Source organism: Tachyglossus aculeatus, chromosome 22 (assembly GCF_015852505.1).
Source record: "Tachyglossus aculeatus isolate mTacAcu1 chromosome 22, mTacAcu1.pri, whole genome shotgun sequence".
In the NCBI taxonomy this organism is placed as follows: Eukaryota; Metazoa; Chordata; class Mammalia; order Monotremata; family Tachyglossidae; genus Tachyglossus; species Tachyglossus aculeatus.
The window spans coordinates 49185092-49206802 of record NC_052087.1 but is presented as its reverse complement, the minus strand read 5'-3'; the positions used below and the strand labels follow the sequence as shown (position 1 = coordinate 49206802).

Genomic DNA, 21711 nt, shown 5'->3' with positions numbered 1-21711 from the left:
AGCATTTCTTAGGGGTTTTCTGAAATAGTTTTGCAGGAAGATAAATAAGTTGTGGCTATTGGGCAGGAATGTAGGGCTGAAAGTCAAATCCCATGGGTTGCCAGCCTAGTTCTGCTAATTTGAGAAGCAGTGTGACGAAGTGGAAAGAGCCCGGGCTTTGGAGTCAGAGGTCATGGGTTCAAATCCCGGCCCCGCCAACTGTCAGCTGGGTGACTTTGGGCAAGTCACTTCACTTCTCTGGGCCTCAGTTCCCTCATCTGTAAAATGGGGATTAAGACTGTGAGCCCCCCGTGGGACAACCTGATCACCTTGTAACCTCCTCCGTGTTTAGAACAGTGCTTTGCACATAGTAAGCACTTAATAAATGCCATCATTATTATTATTATCCACCACTTTCTAGCTGTTTGATCGTGGGCAAGTCACGTCACTTCTCTGTGCTTCGGTTCCCTCATCTGCAAAATAAGGATTCACAACCTGTTCGCCCTCCTACTTAGACTGCGAGCTCCATGTAATAAAATAATGATAATAATAACGGTATTTGTTAAGCACTTAGTATGTGCCAGGCACTGTTCTAAGTGCTGGGGTAGATACAAGATAATAGGAGTGGACACAGTCCTTGTCCCACAGTAGGGCTCACAGTCTTAATCCCGTTTTACAGATGAGGAAACTGAGGCACAGAGAGTTAAGTGACTTGCCCCTGGTCACACAGCAGACAAGTGGCAAAGCCGGGATTAGAACCCATGACCTTCTGATTCCCAGGCCTGTGCTCTGTTCACTATGCCATGCTGCGTCAATTGATTGATTGATTGACTTGACTATCTTGTATTTGCCCCAGCATTTAGTACAGTGTTTGGCACATATTAAGCACTTAACAAGTGAACCCCCTCCCCCTTCTAGACGGTGAGCCCATTGTTGGGTGGGGACCGTCTCTATATGTTACCAACTTGTACTTCCCAAGCGCTTAGTACAGTGCTCTGCACACAGTAGGCGCTCAATAAATATGATTGAATGAATGAATGAATGAACAAGTGCCACAGTTATTTCTAGGAAATTTTCAGGAAGGTGGTCCAGCTAAAAAATGTAACTAAAGGTAACTGACTATTCATTAATAACAATAATCATCATTTTGGTGTTTGCTAAGGTCTTCCCATGTGCCAAGCACTGAACTAAGCATTCATTCATCCATTCAGTCGTATTTATTGAGTGCTTACTGTGTGCAGAGCACTGGACTAAGCGCTTGGGAAGTACAAGTCGGCAACATATAGAGACGGTCCCTACCCAACGACGGGCTCAGTGCCTCACATGGGGCTCACAGTCTAAGGGAGAGGGAGAACACGTATTTCGTCCCCTTTTACAGATGAGGAAACTGAGGCCTAGCAAAGATCACCCAGTGGACAAGTGGTAAAGCAGGGATTAGAACCCAGGTCTCCTGGCTCCCAAGTCTGTGCTCGTTTCGCTAAACCACACACTACTTCTCTCAGCTTCATTGTTATCTCTTGGGCTTATAAAGAAAATGAATAATTTGCACCTGTATATATGTATATATGTTTGTACATATTTATTACTCTATTTATTTATGTATTTTGCTTGTACATATCTATTCTATTTATTTTATTTTGTTAGTATGTTTGGTTTTGTTCTCTGTCTCCCCCTTTTAGACTGTGAGCCCACTGTTGGGTAGGGACTGTCTCTAGATGTTGCCAATTTGTACTTCCCAAGCGCTTAGTCCAGTGCTGTGCACATAGTAAGCACTCAATAAATACGATTGATGATGAATAATTTGAAGATGAGTGAGATCATGTGAGCAAGGTTCTTCGAGGGGTTATGTGCTGTGTTGCTGTGAAACCAAGTTAACACTGGATTTAAGGCAGCCCCCTAAAATGGGATGTTTCCAAGTGGAAAAATAGTTTATCCCTCTGTTCATCTTTCCATGTATTTCTGTCACTGGCACCCTGTTTCTGAAACATTAGCCTTTTAGTCACTTCTTACCCTATTTTTTCCCCTCTAGTTAGTCAATCAGTTAATTGTAATTATTCAGCACTTACTGTGTGCAGAGCACTGTACTAAGTGCTTGGGAGAGTTACAGTAGAACAGTCTAACGGACACATTCCCCGCCCACATGGTATTTATTGAGCGCTTACCTTGTGCAGAGCACTGGACTAAGCGCTTAGCAGAGGACAGTACAAAAGAGTTGGAAGACACGTTCCCTGCCCACAACGCACTTACAATCCAGAGGGGGACACAGCCATCAATATAAATAAATACATGACAGATTTTCTCAGCCTTTTATCCTTGGCAATATCCTCGATCTTCCCTCTCTTTCAAACCCCTTATTCAGTCCCAAATGGTGTCCGTTTTTGCTCCACATTCCCAGGATCCACCCCTTCCTTTCAGTCGTATTTATCGAGCGCTTATTGTATGAAAAGCACTGTACAAAGAGCTTAGGAGAGTACAGTATAACAATAAACAGACACATTCCCTGCCCACAACCAGCTCACAGTCTAGAGGGGGGAGACAGACTTTAATAAAAATAAATAAATAACAGATACATACTTTAATACTATGGGGCTGGGAAGGCTGCCTCATCTCAGTTTGATTTCTGCGTTAGACTCCTCACGGGTGTCCCTGCCTCTTATCTCTCCCCTCTTCGTTCGGCCATCCGGATAATTTTTCTAAAATTTTTCTGAAAGTGCATTCTGCACGTATTTTCCCACTCCTCCAACACCTCCAAGGTTAACCATTCCTCTTTGTGTCAATCAATCAATCAATCAATCAATCGTATTTATTGAGCACTTACTATGTGCAGAGCACTGTACTAAGCGCTTGGGAAGTACAAATTGGCAACACATAGAGACAGTCCCTACCCAACAGTGGGCTCACAGTCTAAAAGGGGGAGACAGAGAACAAAACCAAACATACCAACAAAATAAAATAAATAGGATAGAAATGTACAAGTAAAATAAATAAATAAATAAATAAATAGAGGAATAAATATGTGCAACCATATATACATATATACAGGTGCTGTGGGGAAGGGAAGGAGGTAAGATGGGGGGATGGAGAGGGGGACGAGGGGGAGAGGAAGGAAGGGGCTCAGTCTGGGAAGGCCTCCTGGAGGAGGTGAGCTCTCAGTAGGGCCTTGAAGGGAGGAAGAGAGCGAGCTTGGCGGATGGGCAGAGGGATTGGGGGCATTCCAGGCCCGGGGGTCGATGGCGGGACAGGCGAGAACGAGGTACGGTGAGGAGATTAGCGGTCGAGGAGCGGATACTCCTGACCATTGTTTTTAAGGCACTCTAGCGGGTCTCTCCCTCCTCCCTATCCACTCCCTTCTCCTGATTCCCCCCCATCTTTCACTCTTCCTACCTGTCAAGCTAATCTACTCACTGGTTCTCATTTTCATCCCTCCCGCCGCCGCCGACCTCTTGCTCGCATCTTTCCCCTTGACAGGAACTCTCTCCCCCTTCAAATCCAACAGACCACAGCTCTCCCCGTCTTCAAAGTCCTTCTGAAATCACAATTTCAAGAGGCCTTCCACGATTAATCTTTCATCTCCCCAGGGTCTACCTTCCCAGCTGTCACTTCAGCACTTGTAAGCCACCTAAGTACCTTGAGTACTCTCAAATTCTGTAGCACTTATGTGCGTATTTACATAACCTATTACTTAATTTATTAGTAATTTATTAGTGGCCTGATCCACCCCTATCCTAGCACTTCTTTCTGAGGTGGGAGAGAGAGGGGAAAATGAAGAATCGGAGTGTTGTCTCCCCTTGTAGACTGTAAGCTCCTTGTGGTCAGGAAACGTGTCTTCCAATTTTGTTATACTGTGCTCTCCCACGTGCTTAGTATCGTGCCCTGCGCAGAGTAAGTGCTCAATAAATATCATTGATTGACTGATTGATTGATTGATTTGATGATTGCTGAGATAGTCATTTAAAGATGAGCTTTAGGTTTATGTTGCTAACAGTGTCCCACAAAACCCTCTGTTTCAGAGCAATAGCGTATCAACACTTCTGCCCATTTTACATTACTACTTTGGAAAAACCTTTTTGGCTGAAGGAAGAGGCAGCATTTTTGAAGTATCCATTAACATGAGACTCGAGACTTGTGACTTGAGACTTGTGTCGTTCTCTGCGATTGACTGAGTTGCTGTGAGTTTCTAAAATCTAGGTCTGTCAGCGCTTAGAACAGTGCTTTGCACATAGTAAGCGCTTAAATACCATCGTCATCACCTTTTCCAGTTTTAAAGGTTAGGCTTGTAAGCTCCCTGTGGGCAGGGAACATGTCTACAAACTCTGTTGTATTATACTCTCCCAAGCACTTAGTATAGTGCTCTGCACACAGTAAGCGCTCAAGAAATATCACTGATTGATTGATTTAGCGGGACTTGCTTCCAATATGAACTAGATCTGGAAAAAACCCTGATCCTAGTGAAATCTGCATTGTCCATTACATTATGCAGTCAATTATAAGTGTCACGTAGTGAGCACTTACAGAGTTCAAAGGCACTGTACTAAGTGCCGGGAGAGTTGAACATTAGCAAGCCCAATGTTTCCTGCCTCAAGAAGCTCACAATATAAAGGTGCAGGCAGACATACTGAAAACTGCAGGAAGGACAGGAATAAGCAGAAACTAGTACAAATACATAAGTATTAAACAGCTGAAAAAATAATAGACTATACCGAGGATACACTGAGAATATGATTAAAGTCCATAAGTGTCCGTGATGGGTGTTGTTTTCCCGTCAGACCTGAAATACGGACCCAAATCTTTATGAAATTTAATTTCAAATTAATGACAAATGAAAATCACAAACCCAGAGGAAACCCAGCTGCACACTACTTCAGATCTTTGCCTCTTGATATTGTTTGCATAGTCACATTGTTTCCATGGAGAAGGAGCTCCTCTTATGCATCCCACGGCCCCAAATAGACACTTAGTAATGATTGTGATATTTGTAGAGCGCTTCCCATGTGCCAAGCACTGTTTTAAGCTCTGGGGTGGTTACAGAGTAATCAGGTCAGACACAGTCCCCGTCCCACAGGAGGCTCACAGTCTTAATCCCCGTTTTACAGATGAGGTAACTGAGGCACAGAAAAGCAAAGTGACTTACCCAAGGTCATACAGCAGACACGTGGCGGGATTAGAACCCACATCCTCTGACTTCGAGGCACACGCTCTTTCCACTAGGCCACACTGCTTCATTTGCTGACTCCACTTTCAACTTCCAAGCCCCTCTTATGTTTTAGGAAATGCCTGCTGGGTGTGGAAAAGAGATGGAGGCCAAGAGGAATTCTTTTTCTTGCCTGCGTACCTGTTTATGTGAATTGTATGGGGCATCCAAATAGTAAGCCTTGGCAGGAAATGAGCTCAGTGCTGGGGATTTCAGGGGGTTTATCAATCCATCAGTGGTATTCATTCATTCAGTCATTCATTCATTCGTGTTTATTGAGCGCTTACTGTGTGCAGAGCACTGGACTAAGCGCTTGGGAAGTACAAGTTTGCAACATATAGAGACGGTCCCTACCCAACAGTGGGCTCACAGTCCAGAACAGTGCTTGGCACATAGTAAGTGCTTAACAAATACCAACATTATCATTATTATTATTCTAAACACTGGGGTAGATACAAGGTAATCAGGTTGGACACAATTCCTGTCCCATATGGGGCTTTTACTCCTAATTCCCATTTTACAGTAACTGAGGCCCAGAGAAGTTAAGTGACTTGCCCAAGGTCACACAAAAGACAGGTGGTGGAGGCAGGATTAGAACCCAGGTCCTTCTGAAGCCCAGGCTCTTTCCGCTAGGCCATGCTGCTTTTCGACCCCCCGGGCCTGGGCACTTTCCAATAGGTCACGTTGCTTCTCAGGACTTTTGTCTATTCCCCATTTATGGTGCTCTTTATTACTTAATTGTATCTTTAGTTTTCCTCTTTCCACCCGGCTACTTCACTGGCCTTTTGATTTGTCTGCCTTTGTTTTTCTTATGGCAACTGTCTTGGCACATAGTAAGTACTTAACAAATGCCATTATTATTAGTATTATTATTATTAACTGTCAGTTCTCTATGCAAATGAGGGACATAATCTGGATTGAAGCAGCGTGGCTCAAAGAGGTGATGGGTTCAAATCCCGGCTCCGCCACTTGTCAGCTGTGTGACTTTGGGCAAGTCACGTCACTTCTCTGTGCCTCAGTTACCTCATCCGTAAAGTAGAGATTAAGACTGTGAGCCCCACATGGGACAACCTCATCACTTTGTATCCTTCCCAGCCCTCTGTTGGATAGGGACCGTCCCTAGATGTTGCCAACTTGAACTTCCCAAGCGCTCAATACAGTACTGTGCACACAGTAAGCACTCAATATGATTGAATGAATATTCTATTTTGTTAATATATTTTGTTGTCCGTCTCCCCCTTCTAGACTGTGAGCCTGCTGTTGGGTCGGGACCGTCCCTAGATGTTGCCAACTTGAACTTCCAAAGAGCTTAGTACAGTGCTGTGCACACAGTAAGCGCTCAATACGATTGGATGAATATTTATTCTATTTTGTTAATATATTTTGCCGTCCGTCTCCCCGTACATATTTATTCTGTATATTTTATTTTGTTAATATGTTTTGTTCTCTGTCTCCCCCTTCTAGACTGTGAGCCCACTGTTGGGTAGGGACTGTCTCTATACATTGCCAACTTGTACTTCCCAAGCGCTTAGTACAGTGCTGTGCACACAGTAAGCACTCAATAAATGCGATTGAATGAATGAATGAATGAATGGTTTGCACATAGTAAGCGCTTAACAAGTGCCATTATTATTATTATAAATGAACTTCATTGATTACTTAAGTAGTGGATCATTAAAAAATCTCATTGTAGCTAGTAGTTTGACTCCTTTGTCACCAAATTTTTTTTTTAACCAAAGCTAATCACAGTAACAAGAGGTTCAAATTTTATTTCTTTTCCCCACCACAAGCCACTTGGCTGTACTTCGCCCACTGTGGCTGCCAACCTGTACTTCCCAAGTACTTAGTACAGTGCTCTGCACACAGTAAGCGCTCAATAAATACGATTGAATGAATGAATGAATGTTCAGTAAATACGAATGATGAATGAATGAATATTGTGAGGATATTGATAAATATTGAAAAATACTGAAAAAGCCAAAAGCCTGGCAGCAAGGAAAAAAAAAGGGAAAAGAAAGGGCGTGGACAGTTCAAATTGTTTAGCCAGCCTTGAATAATAATAATAATAATAATGATGGCATTTATTAAGTGCTTACTAGGTGCAAAGCACTGTTCTAAGCGCTGGGGTAGATACAAAGAAATCAAGTTGTCCCACGTGGGGCTCACAGACTTAATCCCCATTTTACAGATGAGGTAACTGAGGCCCAGAGAAGTTAAGTGACTTGCCCGAAGTCACACAGCCGACAAGTGGCGGAGCCAGCATTTGAACCCGTGACCCCTGACTCCAAAGCCCGGGCTCTTTCCACCGAGCTACGCTGCTTCTCTGAATAGAATATTCTCTCTGAAGAATAGAAATTTGGTTGTAATGTAATATTTGATAAGGGCACATGTGTGTGCTTTATTTCTTTATGTATTTATTTGTTTTAGTCTGTCTCCCCCTCTGGTCTGCAAGCTCACTGGGCAAGAAATGTGTCTGCTTATTGTATATTGTGCCGTCCCAAGCGCTTAATACAGTGCCCTGCACACAGTAATCGGTCAATAAATGTGATTGAATGAATTACTACCAAGGCCTTTGTGCTGGAGCCGGGCAGTTTGAATCTTTGGGTGACGTAGAGGAGCGGAAGAGGGAACAGTAATAATAATAATAATAATGATGGCATTTGTTAAGCGCTTACTATGTGCAAAGCACTGTTCTAAGCGCCGGGGGGGATACAATGCAATCAAGTTGTCCCACGTGGGGCTCACAGTCTTAATCCCCATTTTTACAGATGAGGTAACTGAGGCTCAGAGAAGTGAAGTGACTTGCCCAAGGTCACACAAGCAGACTTGTGGCGGAGCTGGGATTCGAACCCACGACCTCTGACTCCAAAGCCCGGGCTCTTTCCACTGAGCCACGCTGCCTCTCTAACAGTAGGTGATGAGGGAGGGGGAAGCTTCTGGGACCCCCTTTCCTTCAAAAGCACAGGGGCCACCATGGCCAATTTGGAGCCCCTTCTCATTATTATTATTGTTATTATTATTAGAACCTGTGAAGTTCTTACTATGTCCCGGGGTAGATGCAGTATAGTTAGGTTGGACATAGGCCTTATCCCACCTGGGCCTCCCAGCCTAAATAGCCTAAAAAACCCCTTTTTTCAGATGAGGAAACTGAGGTGCCGAGATGCGAAGTGACTTGCCCAAGGTCACACAAGCAGACAAGCGGTGGAGCCAGGATTAGAACCCAGGTCTTCTAACTCCCAGGCCCGGGCTCTTTCCGCTCTGCTCCCTCCAGGGTTGAGGGTCCCTAGTGCCCCTGGTTCAGTCCCATAATAATAATAATGATAATGATGATTATTTTTTAAACACGTACTATGTGCCAGGCACTGTACTAAGCACTGGGGCGAATACAAGCAAATCGGGCGGACACAGTCCCGCTCCCTCATGGGGCTCACAATCTTTCTCCCTGTTTTACAGATGAGGCAACTGAGGCACAGGAAAGCGAAGTTACTTGCCCAAGGCCACACAGCAGACAAGTGGTGGGGCTGGAATTTTAACCCATGACCCACTGACTCCCACATCCGTGCTCTATCTACTAGTGGAAAAAGCCCTGGCTTTGGAGTAATAAATAATAATGGCATTTGTTAAGCACTTACTATGTGCAAAGCACTGTTCTAAGCGCTGGGGAGGTTACAAGGTGATCAGGTTGGCCCACGGGGGGCTCCCAGTCTTAATCCCCATTTTCCAGATGAGGTAACTGAGGCACAGAGAAGTTAAGTGACGTGCAGAAAGTCACCCAGCTGACAATTGGCAGAGCCGGTATTTGAACCCATGACCTCTGACTCCAAAGCCCGGGCTCTTCCCACTGAGCCACGCTGCTTCTCTGTAGGAGTAGGAGGGCGTGGGTTCAAATCCGGGCTCCACCAATTGTCAGCTGGGTGACTTTGGGCAAGTCACTTCTCTGGGCCTCAGTTCCCTCATCTGTCAAATGGGGATGAAGACTGTGAGCCCCCCGTGGGACCACCTGATCACCTTGTAACTTCCCCAGTGCTTAGAACAGTGCTTTGCACATAGTAAGCGCTCAATAAATGCCATTATTATTATTATTATTATTATTATTATTATTATTATTATTATTATTATGCCATTCTTCTTCCCACTACACCCTGCTGCTTCCCATACCTAGCCCAGTCCTGAAGTCCAGCCTACCTTCCCAAGCCACGGAACTTCCCTCCCCTTCTTCTTTCACCACCTCCCTGGGAATTATTCACTTGATGAAATGTATAGATTTAGACGTAGTGAATCAAATAGCATTTCACATGGCCAATTGTGAATTCTGTTTGGCTTGGATCAGAGAGGCCCTGGAGGGGAGGGTTCTAAGCACCTCAAAGAGATCCAAATCAGCTCTGCTGTGTCACACCCCTTCCCAGATTCCAAGAATTTGATCCAAATTCTTGGAATAATCCTCAGTTGTGAGACTCACTACATTCAGTTCAACAGCCAGTGGCTTTAAATATCCAGGGAAGGGAGGAGGGAAGAAAAGGAAGGAAGGGGAATTGGGAAGCAGCGTGGCTCAGTGGAAAGAGCCCGGGCTTTGGAGTCGGAGATCATGGGTTCAAATCCCGGCTTCGCCAACTGTCAGCTGTGTGACTTCGGGCAACTCACTTCACTTCTCTGGGCCTCAGTTCCCTCATCTGGAAAATAGGGGTTAAAACTGTGAGCCCCTCCATGGGGCAACCTGATCACCTTGAACCTCCCTGGCGCTTAGAACAGTGCTTTGCATCATCATCATCATCATCATCAATCGTATTTATTGAGCGCTTACTGTGTGCAGGGCACTGTACTAAGCGCTTGGGAAGTACAAGTTGGCAACATCTAGAGACAGTCCCTTCCCAACAGTGGGCTCACAGTCTAAAAGGGGGAGACAGAGAACAAAACCAAACATACTAACAAAATAAAATAAATAGAATAGATATGTACAAGTAAAATAAACCAAACATACTAACAAAATAAAATAAATAGAATAGATATGTACAAGTAAAATAAATAAATAAATAGAGTAATAAATATGTACATACATATATACAGGTGCTGTGGGGAAGGGAAGGAGGTAAGATGGGGGGATGGAGAGGGGGACGAGGGGAAGAGGAAGGAAGGGGCTCAGTCTGGGAAGGCCTCCTGGAGGAGGTGAGCTCTCAGTAGGGCCTTGAAGGGAGGAAGAGAGCGAGCTTGGCGAGTGGGCAGAGGGAGGGCATTCCAGGCCTGGGGGATGACGTGGGCTGGGGGTCGATGGCACATAGTAGGCGCTTAATAAATGCCATCATTATTAATCGGGAAATAATGGTGGGGTGCAAGAAAATAGAAAAAGACTATATTTGTGCTTAATGCAATTCTCGGCACACAGTAAGTGCTCAACAAATACCACTGATTGATTAATTTGGTACCCAAGGTCTCCCATCTCTTTCACGGTCTCTCTTTCTCTCTCTCTCTCTCTGGGTGTTGGCTCCGTTTCAACACCCATGATTGTTTTGCGATCTCTGTCTTTATAACAGCTTTTATTCTCCCTCCCCACCGCAGCATTCCCGTAATCATAGTCACTGACACATTCTAGCTACTTGGTGAAACACGGGATCGGCTGATTCATTTCGTGGCCAGCTTTTTAAGCGCTCTTCCCAGATCAGACGGGAACCTCCGGAGCTCCTTCCAGAAAGACTGGATCAGAACTGCAACGCCTCTGAAACCGGGGAAATCGCGTTAGGGAAATTATACGGTGACGATAGGTCACTGCTTGCTCTTTTTCTCCCCTCGCCCTCCACCCCTGGGCACCGGGGAGAGTGTAGTATTATTTCAGCGCGTTAATTTGTTGTTGGGAAAGGAAATGAGGAGCGGCACTTTCGGATGGTTAGACAGCCTAGGCAGGCTCAGGCCTGCTCGTGGGTGGGTGAGTGGTTTGCAATGTTGCGCCCTGGAACCTGGCTTCGAGCTTGTTTTCTTGGCCCGAGACACGGCAGACAGAGCGAGAAACTGTTGGATATTTTTCCTTCTGGTAAGATCAAAAAGTCGAAGACCCGATATTTAGCCAGCGCTTTTCTCTCTGGAGCTCAAAGCACCTTGCAGGCGTGACCCATTCAGGCTCAGGAGGCAGGTTGGGGGACAGGTGTTTTAACCATTCCTGTTTTACAGGTGAGGAAATTTAAGATACAAAGGCACAGAGAGTCATCTTGCTTCATCTCGATAGGGACTGTCTCTAGATGTTGCCAATTTGTACTTCCCAAGCGCTTAGTACAGTGCTCTGCACATAGTAAGCGCTCAATAAATACGATTGATGATGATGATGATGACCTCGATGACAGACTCGGGAAGAGATCCAGATCTCTCAAATCCCAGGCCACTGTCCATTAACTTCCACAGAGAGCCACAAAGAAGCCCTCTACTTGCAGGAGGCTTTCGGACGAGGTTTTTTTTATAATAATTATAATAGTGATGGTATTTATTAAGCGCTTACTATGTGCAAAGCATCATCATCATCATCATCAATCGTATTTATTGAGTGCTTACTGTGTGCAGAGCACTGTACTAAGCGCTTGAGAAGTACAAGTTGGCAACATATAGAGACAGTCCCTACCCAACAGTGGGCTCACAGTCTAAAAGGGGGAGACAGAGAACAAAACCAAACTTACTAACAAAATAAAATAAATAGAATAGATATGTATAAGTTAAATAAATAAATATCTAAAGCACTGTTCTAAGCGCTGGGGAGGTGACAAGGTGATCAGGTTGTCCCCCAGGGGGCTCACGGTTTTAATCCCCATTTTCCAGATGAGGGAACTGAGGCACAGAGAAGTGAAGGGACTTGCCCAAAGTCACACAGCTGACAGTTGGCGGAACCAGGATTTGAACCCATGACCTCTGACTCCAAAGCCCGTGCTCTTTCCACTGAGCCACGCTGCCTTTTATGGCGTTTGTTTGTGTTTGTTACGGGCTTGGAGAAGGAGCGTGGTGTAGTAGAGAAAGCACGGGACTGGGAGACAGAAGGTCATGGGTTCTAATCCCGGCTCTGCCACTAGTCTGCTGTTTGACCTTGGACAAGTCACTTAACTTCCCTGAGCCTCAGTTACCTCCTCTGGAAAATGGGAGTCGAGACCGTGAGACCCACATGGGACGGGGACTGTGTCCAACCCAATTTGCTTCTATCCACCCACAGAGTGGCACCGAGTAAGCTTTTTTACAAATACCATAGTTCCTATTATTATTATTATAATTATGTGCCAGGCAATGTTATTCTATTTATTTTATTTTGTTAGTATGTTTGGTTTTGTTCTCTGTCTCCCCCTTTTAGACTGTGAGCCCACTGTTGGGTAGGGACTGTCTCTATGTGTTGCCAAGTTGTACTTCCCAAGCACTTAGTACAGTGCTCTGCACACAGTAAGCGCTCAATAAGTACGATTGATGGGGTCGATACAAGGTAATCAGGTCCATATCCCACAGGGAACTCACAGTCTTAATCCTCATTTTAAAGATGAGGTAACCGAGGCCCAGAGAACCGAAGTGATTTGCCCAAGGTCACATCACCACCGCTGAGCTGGGATTAGAACCCAGGGCCTTCTGACTCCCAAGCCAGTGGTCTATCCATCATCATCATCAATCGTATGATGGCCTATCCAGTAGGCCATGCTGCTTCTAAGAGAGGAAAGGAAAGTGGAAGAAAGAAAGGACTGTTTTCCCCCCTTAAAAGGCCGCTTCCATTCCCTCGCCTGCTCACGTGCGGTCCCTGGACCCCCAAGTTTTCTTGCAGGTAGCTCTTGGGCCGGAGATTAAACCATCCTGTCTTCCTCTGATGTACGGCCAGGACTGGTTTATGGAATCAAATGGAAGCAAACACCGAGGAAAGTAATTACCCAGTTTACTCAGTGACTAAACTAAGCAGCCACAAAAGTGCTTTTGATCTCCAGCTTTAAGCCGCTTTCGTTGTAAAAGCTGTTGCTTGACAGTACAGATGCAGTAGGTTGAAGCTTTCTTCTGTCGTCTGACCCTCCGGGGTTCAGCAGAAATGATGCCGGGTAGTTCCTGATTCCCCGAGTCTCTCTTGAGGAAGCCAGATAGGCTTCTCTAGTCGGATTTGGAAAACATCATCATCAATCGTATTTATTGAGCGCTTACTATGTGCAGAGCACTGTACTAAGCGCTTGGGAAGTACAAGTTGGCAACATAGAGAGACAGTCCCTACCCAACAGTGGGCTCACAGTCTAAAAGGGGGAGACAGAGAACAAAACCAAACATACTAACAAAATAAAATAAATAGAATAACATTGCCTGGCACATAACTATAATAATAATAATAGTAACTATGGTAGTTAAACAGAAGTTTAAAAGAAGCAAACCATATATGTAGGCATGAAATCACATGTCCGTTGTTGGAATGCCATTTTGCAATAAGGGCAGTTGCGGAAGAGAATGGTTTATGCATTCAGTTCTCAGTGATCTGGGTAGTGTCTGATTGGGAGATTAGCTGGGCCCTAACTTACCCATAATAATAGTAATAATAATAATAATGATGATGATGGCATTTGTTAAGCGCTTACTATGTGCAAAGCACTGTTCTAAGCGCTGGGAAGGATACAAGGTGATCAGGTTGTCCCATGTAGGGCTCACAGTCTAGAAGGGGGAGACAGACAACGAAACGAAACATGCAGACGGGTGTCAAAATCGTCAGAACAAATAGAATTATAGCTATATGTACATCATTAACAAAATAAATAGAACAGTAAATATGTACAAGTAAAATAAATAGAGTAATAAATCTGTAAAAATATATACAAGTGCTGTGGGGAGGGTCCTGGAGGAGGTGAGCTCAGCTGTAACAGGTTTTCTCGCAGAGGCCTACTCATTCATTCATTCATTCAATCGTATTTATTGAGTGCTTACTGTGTGCAGAGCACTGGACTAAGCGCTTGGGAAGTCCAAGTTGGCAACATCTAGAGACGGTCCCTACCCAACAGCGGGCTCATAGTCTAGAAGGGGGAGACAGACAACAAAACAAAACATATTAACAAAATAAAATAAATAGAACAAATATGTACAAATAGAGTAATAAATACAAATACGAATATATGTTTGTATATATGTATATGTATGTGTGTACGTATGCATATGTATGTATATGTATGAATGTATATATACATTCCATGCTGAGAAGCAGCGTGGCTCAGTGGAAAGAGCCCGGGCTTGGGAGTCAGAGGTCATGGGTTCTATTTGTGGCTCCGCCACATAATAATAATAATAATGATGGTATTTATTAAGCACTTACTATGTGCAAAGCACTGTTCTAAGTGCTGGGGAGATTACAAGGCGATCAGGTTGTCCCACTGGGGGCTCACAGTCTTCATCCCCGTTTTACAGGTGTGATCATTGAGGCCCAGAGAAGTGAAGTGACTTGCCCAAAGTCACACAGCTGACAACTGGCGGAGCCGGGATTAGAACCCATGACCTCTGGCTCCCAAGCCCGGGCTCTTGCCACTGAGCCACACTGCACCCATGTTCCCAGAGTTTCTCCCCAGAGAAGCAGACACAGCCCCAACTCTCAGAGAGACGGGAGATGGTCAGTTAGTACGCAGTGGTCTTTAGTACAGTGCTCTGCACACAGTAAGCGCTCAATAAATGCCTAGTGATTGACTGCTTACGTGTGCACATTCGTGGCTCTTTGGGACAGAGTGCGAGTGACACAGTAGTGACTCACGTCCTTTACACAGCTAAGACTTGGGATCCTTGGGTTTTACTGTCCTTTGTGGTCAGCCTTTTTCTTTACCCTGGATAATCCGGTTTTGACTCCAAGCAAGCATCTCTTTAAAATGGGGCAAACCTTTCTGAAAGGAAATTCCGGACTCGCGGTTCTTGGTCTCCAACCAAAAGGGATTCTGCACGGGGGAAATTGGAAGTTCATTCATTCCATCATATTTATTGAGCGCTTTCCGTGTGAAGAGCACTGTACTGAGCGCTCGGGAAGTCCAAGTTGGCAACGTATAGAGACGGTCCCTACCCAACAGCGGGCTCACAGCAGAGAAGGGGGAGACAGACAATAAAACAAAACAAGTAGACAGGTGTCAAGTCATCAGAATAAATAGAAGTAAAGCTAGATGCACATCATTGACAAAATGAATAGAATTGTAAATATGTACAAGTAAAATAAATAGAGTAATAAATCTGTACAAACGTATATACAGGTGCTGTGGGGAGGGGAAGGAGGTAGGGCGGGGGGATAATAATAATAATAATAATAATGATGGCATTTATTAAGCGCTTACTATGTGCCAGGCACTGTTCTAAGTGCTGGGGGTGGGGGTGGGGGGTACAAGGTGATCGAGGTTGTCCCATGGGGGGCTCACAGTCTTCATCCCCATTGTATATATGTATATATGTTTGTACATATTTATTACTCTATTTATTTATTTATTTATTTTACTTGTACATATCTATTCTATTTTATTTTGTAGTATGTTTGGTTTTGCCTCCCCCTTTTAGACTGTGAGCCCACTGTTGGGTAGGGACTGTCTCTACATGTTGCCAATTTGTACTTCCCAAGCGCTTAGTCCAGTGCTCTGCACACAGTAAGCGCTCAATAAATACGATCGATGATGATGATGAGGGAACTGAGGCCCAGAGAAGTGAAATGACTTGCCCAAGGTCACACAGCTGACAAGTGGCGGAGGCGGGATGGGGCCGGGGAGAGGAAAAAGGGGGCTCAGCCTGGGAAGGCCTCCTGGAGGAGGTGAAAGTTCGAAACCATCGCTCTGCATCCATCACCCCGCTCCTCCAAACCCTCCAATAATTCCCCCGTTCCACTCCACATCAAGCAGAAATTTGCCTCTAAGACTCTCCATCAGCTCCCTGCCCTGTTTTCTTCCACCACAATCCATTTTGCACTCCTCCGGTTAATCCGTGACTCATTTTCATCATCATCATCAATCGTATTTATCGAGCGCTTACTATGTGCTGAGCACGGTACTAAGCGCTTGGGAAGTCCAAATTGGCAACATATAGAGACAGTCCCTACCCACCAGTGGGCTCACAGTCTAAAAGGGGGAGACAAAACCAAACATACTACAAAATAAAATAGAATAGATATGTACAAGTAAAATAAATAAATAAATAAATAGAGTAATAAATATGTACAAACATATATACATATATACAATGGGGATGAAGACTGTGACCCCTCCATGGGACAACCTCGATCACCTTGTACCCCCCACCCCCAGCGCTTAGAACAGTGCTTGGCACATAGTAAGCGCTTAATAAATGCCATTATTATTATTATTATTATTATTATTATTATCCTGAAAGGGGAAGACAGAGAACAAAACCGAACATACTAACAAAATAAAATAAATAGAATAGATAGGTACAAGTAAAATAAATAAATATATAGAGTAATAAATCTGTACAAACATATAGACATATATACAATGGGGATGAAGACTGTGAACCCTCCATGGGACAACCTCGATCACCTTGTACCCCCCGCTCCCAGCGCTTAGAACAGTGCTTGGCACATAGTAAGCGCTTAATAAATGCCATTATTATTATTATTATTATTATTATTATCCTGAAAGGGGAAGACAGAGAACAAAACCAAACATACTAACAAAATAAAATAAATAGAATAGATAGGTACAAGTAAAATAAATAAATATATAGAGTAATAAATCTGTACAAACATATAGACATATATACAGGTGCTGTGGGGAAGGGAAGGAGGTAAGAAGGGGGGGATGGAGGGGGGCAAGGGGGAGAGGAAGGAAGGGGCTCAGTTCTCCCTCACACCCCTTCCCCTACCTGGAGCTCCCTCCCACTTCAAATTGGACACACCATCATCATCATCATCAATAGTATTTATTGAGCGCTTACTATGTGCAGAGCACTGTACTAAGCGCTTGGGAAGTACAAATTGGCAACATATAGGGACAGTCCCTACCCAACAGCGGGCTCACAGTCTAAAAGGGGGAGACAGAGAACGAAACCAAACATACGAACAAAATAAAATAAATAGGATAGATATGTACAGGTAAAATAAATAAATAAATAGAGTAATAAATCTGTACAAACATATAGACATCTATACAGGTGCTGTGGGGAAGGGAAGGAGGTAAGATGGGGGGATGGAGAGGGGGACGAGGGGGAACGAGGGTCCCCTACCTGCCACCACAGAGCTGTCCCTGTTTTCAAAACCCTTCTGAAGTCACATTGTCCAAGAAGCCTTCCCTGATTAATCTCTTATCTCTCCGGGTTATTTCCCCCTCACTGCCGCTTCCACACTTCTAAGCCACCGATGCGATGAGGTACTCACTCCCCGTAGCACTTCCGTAGCATCGTTAAACTCTGTTTCTTCCCGCTACCCCCATCTTACCTCCTTCCCTTCCCCACAGCACCTGTATATATGTATATATGTTTGTACAGATTTATTACTCTATTTATTTATTTATTTATTTTATTTGTACATAGCTATTCTATTTCTTTTATTTTGGTAGTATGTTTGGTTTTGTTCTCTGTCTCCCCCTTTTAGACTGTGAGCCCACTGTTGGGTAGGGACTGTCTCTAGATGTTGCCAATTTGTACTTCCCAAGCGCTTAGTACAGTGCTCTGCACATAATAAGCGCTCAATAAATACGATTGATGATGATGATGAATATGAGCCCACTGTTGGGTAGGGACCGTCTCTAAATGTTGCCAACTTGTACTTCCCAAGCGCTTAGTACAGTGCTCTGCACACAGTAAGCGCTCAATACGAGCCCACTGTTGGGTAGGGACCGTCTCTATATGTTGCCAACTTGTACTTCCCAAGCGCTTAGTACAGTGCTCTGCACGCAGTAAGCGCTCAATAAATACGATTGAATGAATGAAAGAAAGAATGAATGGTTAGACCAGCGCTTGGTACGTAGTAAGCTCTTAACAGATTCCACAATTAAATGCATCATTTTAGGGGTTATTTTGGGGGTTGAGGAAACTTGGGCTATTAGAAATTAATGGGGGATGGCGTGCTTAAAGTTTTAGGAGTTTAGAAAATGGGGAGAGTTGATGACAGATTAGGGCTGAGGGATTTGAGGATGGGGGAACAGTGAGCAAAGGGGTTGGGGCGGGCGAATTATCATCATCGATCGTATTTATTGAGCGCTTACTGTGTGCAGAGCACTGTACGAAGCGCTTGGGAAGTACAAGTTGGCAACATAGAGAGACAGTCCCTACCCAACAGTGGGCGAATTGAGTACTTGGTACAGTTAATAGGTTAGATCAAGAACGGAGCTTTTTAAGAAAGCTGTTCTGTAGCCGTGATGATTTATCACATGCTTACAAGAGAATCAGATACCCGGTGGCATAAGGGCTTTGCAGAGAGAGAAGGAGAACAGGTTCACTCATTCATTCATTCATTTAATCGTATTTATTGAGCAATTACTGTGCGCAGAGCACTGGACTAAGCGCTTGGGAAGTACAAGTTGGCAACATAAAGAGACGGTCCCTACCCAACAGCGGGCTCACAGTCTAGAAGGGGGAGACAGACAACAAAACGAAACGTACTAACAAAATAAAATAAATAGAATAAATATGTACAAATAAAATAAATAAATACGTATTCATTCATTCAATCAATTGTATTTATTGAGCGCTTACTGTGTGCAGAGCGCTGTACTAAGCACTTGGGAAGTACAAGTTGGCAACATAAAGAGAAGGTCCCTACCCATCAGCGGGCTCACAATCTAGACGGGGGAGAGAGAGAACAAAACAGAACATATTAACAAAATAAAATAAATAGAATAAATATGTACAAATAAATAAATGCATATTCATTCATTCAATCATATTTATTGAGCGCTTACTGTGTGCAGAGCACTGTCTGTACTAAGCGCTTGGGAAGTACAAGTTGGCAACATAAAGAGACGGTCCCTCCCCAACAGCGGGCTCACAGTCTAGAAGAGGGAGGCAGACAACAAAACAAACCATATTACCAAAATAAAATAAATAGAATAAATATGTCCAAATAAAATAAATAAAGAAATAGAGTAATAAATACATACAAACATATATACATATATACAGGTGCTGTGGGGAGGGGAAGGAGGGATGGGGAGTGGGAGGAGGGGGAGAGGAAGGAGGGGGCTCAGTGTGGGAAGGCCTCCTGGAGGAGGTGAGCTCTCAGTAGGGCTTTGAAGGGAGGAAGAGAGCTAGCTTGGTATTTTTCAAGTAAGGAAACTGAGACCCCAGGAGGTTTCAGTAAGCTGCCCAAGGCGTCCTGACATCCAGCCTCCTCCCTTCTAGACTGCAAACCCGGTGTAGGCAGGGATTGTCTCTCTTTATTGATGAATTGTGCTTTCCAAGCGCCTAGTCCAGTGCTCTGCACACAGTAAGCGCTCAATAAATACGATTGAATGAATGAATGAAGTGGCAGAGCGAGGACTATTCATTCATTCATTGTTTCAATCGTATTTATTGAGCGCTTACTGTGTGCAGAGCACTGGACTAGAACCCAGGGCCTTCTGCTTGGCAGGCCCATGCTCTGTCGATTAGGGCACACGGCTTCTCAGTTGCTCGCTGGGCTCCGCATCAGGAAGAAACTCCTTTGCCGTTGGCTTTAAGGTTCTCAGTCCTAGGGCTGAGAGTGAGGGATTTCAGGTTCCCATCTCCTCCAAAAGGCGTTCCCTGACTAAGCTGTCATTACCAACTTGGACTTCCCAAGCGCTTAGTCCAGTGCTCTGCACGCAGTAAGCGCTCAATAAATATGATTGAATGAATGAATGAATGAATTACCCCTACTCCCTCTCCTTTCTGCATCGTCTAGGCACTTGGCTGTGAATAATAATAATAATAAATATAATAATAATAATAATAGCATTTATTAAGCTCTTACTTTGTGCAAAGCACTGTTCTAAGCGCTGGGGAGGTTACAAGGTGATCAGGTTGTCCCACAGCCGGGCTCACAGTCATTCATAAATCACTCATATTTATTTATTTATCCCCCTCTCATCTCCTCCTCCTCCCCCTCCCCATCCCCCCCAGCCTTACCTCCTTCCCCTCCCCACAGCACCTGTATATATGTATATATGTTTGTACGGACTTATCACTCTATTTATTTATTTCTTTTATTTGTACGTATTTATTCGATTAATTTTATTTTGTTAATATGTTTTGTTTTGTTCTGTCTCCCCCTTCTAGACTGTGAGCCCACTGTTAGGTAGGGACCGTCTCCATATGTTGCCAACTTGTACTTCTCAAGCGCTTAGTCCAGTGCTCTGCACCCAGTAAGCGCTCAATAAATACGATTGAATGAATGAATACGTATTTATTTATTTTGTTTGTACATATTTATTCTATTTATTTTATTTTGTTATGCCCCTCCTTCCTCTCCCCTTCCTCCCCCTCCCCATCCCCCCCACCTTACCTCCTTCCCCTCCCCACAGCACCTGTATATCTGTATATATGTTTGTACGGATTTATTACTCTATTCATTTATTTATTTTACTTGTACGTATTCTATTTATTTTCTTCTGTTAATATGTTTTGTTTTGTTCTCTGTCTCCCCCTCCCAGACTGTGAGCCCACTGTTGGGTAGGGACCGTCTCCATATGTTGCCAACTTGGACTTCCCAAGCTGTTAGTACAGTGCTCTGCACACAGTAAGCGCTCAATAAGAACAGTGCTTTGCACATAGTAAGCGCTTAACAGATGCCATTATTATTATTATTATTATAAATACGATTGAATGAAGGAATGAATGAATTGAGCGCTTACTGCGGGCAGAGCACCGTACTAAGCACTTGGAAAGTACAATTCAGCAACAAAGAGGGACGATCTCTGCCCACAGTGGGCTCGCAGTCTATAAGAGGGGGGATAACCGCATCTGACCACTTGACTTCGATTGTGGTTTATAAGTGACAGAGGTGAAACTCTTCAAAAAATCAGATGAAGCCTCTCCGTTAGGCGGGGGCCCAACAGCTGCCTTCTGGAAAATTGTGAAGACCTTCAGTCAGTCTGGAACTCGAGGCCGCGGGGCCATCACTCCAACAGCCCCTCAGAGCTCATGGTGGCTTTCCCGATTCAATTTTCTTCACCCTTCTCTATCACTGCATCGCTGGACACTCTGTTGCCTTGGTAGCAGAATTCCGTGATCACAGTTGAGTCTTGGTTGCTGGGGAAGATTTTTTTTATCTGCTAATTTGAGAAGCAGTGTGGTCAAGTGGGAAGAGCGAGGGCCTGGGTGACAGAGGACCTAGGTTCTAATACAGATAATAATAATAATAATAATAATAATAATTATTATTATTATATATATAATATAATATAATACAACATAATATAATAATATGATATAATATAATATAATATAATAAATATAATATAATATAATATAACATAATATATAACATGATATAATGTAATATGTAATATAATATAGCATAATATAATAATATAAAATAATATAATATAGCATAATATATAATAATATAATATAATATAATATAATATAATATAATATAATATAATATAATATAATATAATATATAATATAATATAATATAA

The 21711-nt window shown here is 43.7% G+C and overlaps 1 protein-coding gene across 1 annotated transcript in view; it reads left to right on the top strand.

Moving 5' to 3' along the window:
* Positions 1-21711, top strand: part of C22H11orf80 (chromosome 22 C11orf80 homolog) — a 104445-nt gene that overhangs the window by 11224 nt on the left and 71510 nt on the right. The gene's annotated exons all lie outside the window — the stretch shown is intronic.